Here is a 4440-nt window from a genome sequence, read left to right as displayed (position 1 = left end):
CTGCAGCCCAGCAGGGCACTGGCCAGCAAAGCGTTCTGGATCCCAACATGCACTGTGGTAGGTCTGGGCCCGGTGGTTTGAACGGCCAGCAGTCAGCAGACGTCTGAGAGACATTCTAGTTTGTCACGATCTGCATAGCAGTTCCTCTATCTCCAGAGGACCTTAAATGCCACCCAGTAAATGCCACCTGTGCCTAGTCCAAAGGATTGCTGAAAAGTAGCTCTCTGGAAGCCTAAAAACTATTCTAGGAAGACGATGGTGTAAGGGACGTGCCCTTTCCCAAGACAGACACCCCCCTGCAAGACACTGTCCGCATCCACTCTCATGGTCTGGAATCCTCCCTCTGACTCCAGCGGGTCTCTGCCTGGACAGCTGCTTGAGCCAAAGTCACCAAAGCCCACGTTACCCGATCCGTCTACCTTGAAGGTTTCCCAACCGCAGGCCCCAGGGTGCTGCAGGTCACTGGGGACAAGAGAATAATGTTGCTCAGGTGGTTCCCATCCCTGAGGGGTTCCTGACTCGCTCTCCTCCACCAAGTGGAGGTGAAGGAGAAGGGAAGGAAACAGAGGAATACTGACAGGAGAGGGGCTCCCACACACAACAAGGACAATGAAAATGCACTGAGGGGACCTTCCGGGAGACGCTCGGTTACACCCAGAAATCTTGGTTTGAATCTGAGGCCACTGCCCTCCATCCAGGACATCCTAGTGCAAAGTAGCTGGAGGAAGCTCAGCACCACTGTGCTGGTTCTAAGCTCCTTGCCCACCCTGGCCCCGATGCGGCCCTGGCCCTCAGATTTGCCTGGCTGACTCCGATGCATTCTTCACGGGCCTGTCCAGTAACACCCACCTCAGTAAACAGACTCCTCAGTCCACCTCCCTGGGCTAAAGGAGGAGCCCTCCTGTGGATCCCTCTGCAACGCGGACACCTCTACCATTACCAAACCCACTGTTAATACAAACTGTGGTGTCCCCAGACTGGGACCACCTCAAGGGCATGGAATCTGTCAGCCTCTGAAGCCTCCGGGTTCAAAGCCAGCTTCAACATTTACCACGTGTGTGACCATGGACATCACTGCTCTCTGCTCCATCCTCTTCCTCTGTCAGTTGGGGACAGTCACCTATACCTGCTCTACAGGACTATGTGAGAACTGCATGTATTATACACGCAGAGCCCTGAAGAGCAGGCTTAGTGACTCTTAACTACATCTCCTCTGCCCTCAGCGACAAGCACTAGGAGGCAATAAACACTGGCCAACACACACCTCAGCGTCAGTTTTCTGTAAATGTTGCGTCCAGCTTGAACATCTGCTCCTTGGAGAAAGCCCTTGTCCCAGCTCTATGGAACAGCCAGGAAGTACATTCCAGTCAGGTTTTAGATTATTCAGAGCATGAGGGAAGATGGAGAGAGTCTTATCAGCAAGGAACCACCCTTATTTCTCAACACATCACCTTTGAGAAAAGTCACTCTCTTCTGAAATTAAGATCTATCTTTTCTCTTACAAATAATCCGTAAAAGTGGTTGCACTATAAGTAATCCTGAAATACTGATTCCCTCAGAAAATATCACCTAAGCAGTATATTTTTATTCCTGAATCTCAGACATTTAGTCCCCACCTCAATTTTGTCCTGAAAGAATGGAGCCAGTCCTGGGAGGCGCAGACACTAGCCCAAGGTTAAAGAGCTGGGTCGGGAAGTGGTACAAGCTCTGTCCCTCAGCCCTGTTACCCAGCCGGTATGTGAAGTCGCACAAATTTAATTTCTTCCTCTAATTAAGAAAAGCTACTCATATGGTAGCAGCAATGCAGAACAAAGGGGGAATGGAGCATGGTCCCAGAACAGTTACCTCAAATGACTTCTCCACTTAAAGACAGGCACCTTCCACTTCACTCCTGGATCTCAAAGGTAGAAAACTCCCCAGGGTGACCGGAAGAGTCCATCTTCCTAAAAACCATCCTCTTCCACTCCATTCCCGGCCTCCAGGCAGCTGCTGAGGTCTCACACCCCAGGAAGGCAGGGCTCTGTTGCTGGTGCAGCGCCTTGCAAGGATGTGGGGGCTCAGTACCACCCAGCTCCCAGGGCAGGGACCCAGCTCCATCCTCTATTTCAGATGCAGAGTGGCAGAAGGGACAGAGACAGGGTGGGAAAGCCTTTGTATGGCCTGAGTTGCTGAACTCCCCCTCCGAGATACCAGGTCCTCACAGTAAGGATGGAGCAGGCAGATCTGTGCTGACCCACCTGGTTCTGCGATTCTCAGGCTGCACCGACAGACTTCCTTCCCGGTCTCCACCACCAGAGGGAAAGGCTCCCAGAGGGAGGAGAAATGTGGACAAAAGAGGGCAGTGGTGGCGAATGATGAACCACTGTGGAAAAAACAGCATTCTCAGCGCCAAGCAACGTGGCCGGCAGCCTCCGTCCAGCCACCGACGGGCGGAGCGGCACGTTCACCTCCGCGCCCTGGCAGCCTCGCTGAGCAGTGTGTGAGGTCCTCTCAAAGTCCCAAACCACACAGATCCCAAGGGACACACTGTACTCCAGTAACAGCCTGGACACCGGGACTGCCAACTAGCCAAGCGAGGGCACTGGAACCTGCTCATAAAACATTTATTTGACAGTGCTCTTCAAGTTTTCAAACCCGCTATGGCATCGCCTGTAGGCGCCTGAATCAGGCACCCAGAGGCGCGCACACAGAATCCCGGCCTCTGTAAACACCAACTGCAAAACACAAACTGTGTGGGATCTGGGAAATTTTCACCGTGAAAGCTGAGTAATTTGCACCTATTTTCTCACCCGTGTGTGACTCTTTGGCAAAGGACCCAGGTGGAAGCCCACCCACCCCCTGCACCAGGCCTTCCCTTCTCTCAACTCCAGCCGCTGCTCTGAAACAGGACTCGAATAACGAGTGCTCCTCTAAAACCATCAACGGTTCCCAATGACACAGGGTCAAGCCCCAAATCCGGGCCTGTAATTCAAGGATTTCATGATTTATCCCCAACTGACCTCTCTAGTCATGTTTCCTTTGCAACCTTCAAAAATTAATAAAAACAAAAATAAAAAGGGCCCCCCAAAGTACAAATACCAGGCCCCTATTTCAGTACTGGAGGCGAGAATACAAACAAGTCCCCATCTCCTTCAGAACCACTGAGGTGAATTCCACCAGGACTTCCAGGGCACGCACCTTGCCCCTCCTCTTTCCTTTTCTGGGGCAGCTCCTTTGGACAGAGACCCTTCCCACCACCTTGGACCTGCCCCAGCTGGAGGCTCTGAGCCAACACTGCCACCATCACAAAGCCACTGGACTGCTCCCTTCCTCTCCCTCAGTGAACTGCACTCCCCCTCACCAGGTGTCCATGCCACGGATACTGTCCGTCTCCAGGTGTCCATGCCACGGATACTGTCGTCTTTGTCTTTCGTCTTTCCTTCATAAACACATCTTACCCCCGCCCCCAAATAATCACTTCAGCCCAATTCACCCTTGTAAGTCCTATTCCATCTCCCAGGCCCCACTCCCGAAAAGTCCTGTATTTCCAAATGTAAGACGTCCAGTCACTCTCCCCCACCCCACCCCCCACCGCAGGGCAGCAGGGAACCCCTGGGGACAGTTCCTGGGGCTTGCCTAACTCTTCCCTGTTACTCAGCTTTTGACCTGGAACAAGGCAAGACAGGATATTTGTTCAATGATTATGCCTTTATATTTCACTAGAAAAAAAGAGAGACAGAAAGAACACGAACTTTAGAGCTACCATCCCGAGACCAGCTTACGAAGATCATTAGGTTAACAGAAATCACCCGTTCTTCCAACTCTGGGAAGTCCCCAGTCTTACGTAAGCGACCAAATAGCAGGGAGCCAAGGATGGTGCAGGGGAGCTGGGAGGGAACTGCTGGGGTGGGAGGTCTGAGACCTGCAGGAACTTCCCCGCGCGGGGCAGCGGCGGCGGCGCACCCACCGCAAGGACAGGCTGGTAGGGAGGCCAGGCGGGGCGGGCGTTCACGGTCATCGCGCGCGCCAGGGATGTGCGAGGCGGAGGACACCGCGCCCCGCCGACTCCTGCAAGCTCTGACTTCCCCGCTACCTCGCCGCCCCGGGCGCGTTCGTTCTTTCCGAGACCTTGTATCGGGCCCCAGGCTCCCAACCCCGGGCCCGGGGCGGGTTCCCCAACAGAGGACCCCGCGTTCCAACTCGTCCGCTGGACCCCGGCCGGAGGCGAGCGCGGGGAAATGCGCGGTCCGAAAGTGGCCCCGGCGACTAGGACGCGGGCCACCGAGAGGCAGCAGCAGCGCCAGGAGCAGGGCGGTGTGCTCGAGGCGGCTGGAGGGTTCACACCCTGAGGCCGACTGCGACCGGCCCCCCTCCCGCTCTGCCAGCGCCGCGGCGGGCTAAGGCGATGCCAGCACAAAGGGGACGCGCGCGTCACCTACCTGATCCCGCGCGGCCGGGGCT

The 4440-nt window shown here is 55.1% G+C and overlaps 1 protein-coding gene across 1 annotated transcript in view; it reads right to left on the bottom strand.

Annotated features, from left to right (window-relative positions):
* Positions 1 to 3345, bottom strand: part of RNF144A (ring finger protein 144A) — a 112844-nt gene extending 109499 nt beyond the window's left edge. Inside the window, exon 1 of the mRNA XM_012813905.2 lies at positions 2238 to 3345. The gene's annotated coding sequence lies outside the window, so the exon portion shown is untranslated. The remainder of the gene's footprint in view (positions 1 to 2237) is intronic.
* Positions 3346 to 4440: the final 1095 nt, after the last annotated feature.

The sequence above is a fragment of the Otolemur garnettii genome, unplaced genomic scaffold, assembly GCF_000181295.1.
Source record: "Otolemur garnettii isolate 467f Iridium unplaced genomic scaffold, OtoGar3 scaffold00336, whole genome shotgun sequence".
Taxonomy (NCBI): domain Eukaryota; kingdom Metazoa; phylum Chordata; class Mammalia; order Primates; family Galagidae; genus Otolemur; species Otolemur garnettii.
Note: the sequence above shows the minus strand (reverse complement) of the source record. Positions and strands in the feature narration are given on the sequence as shown.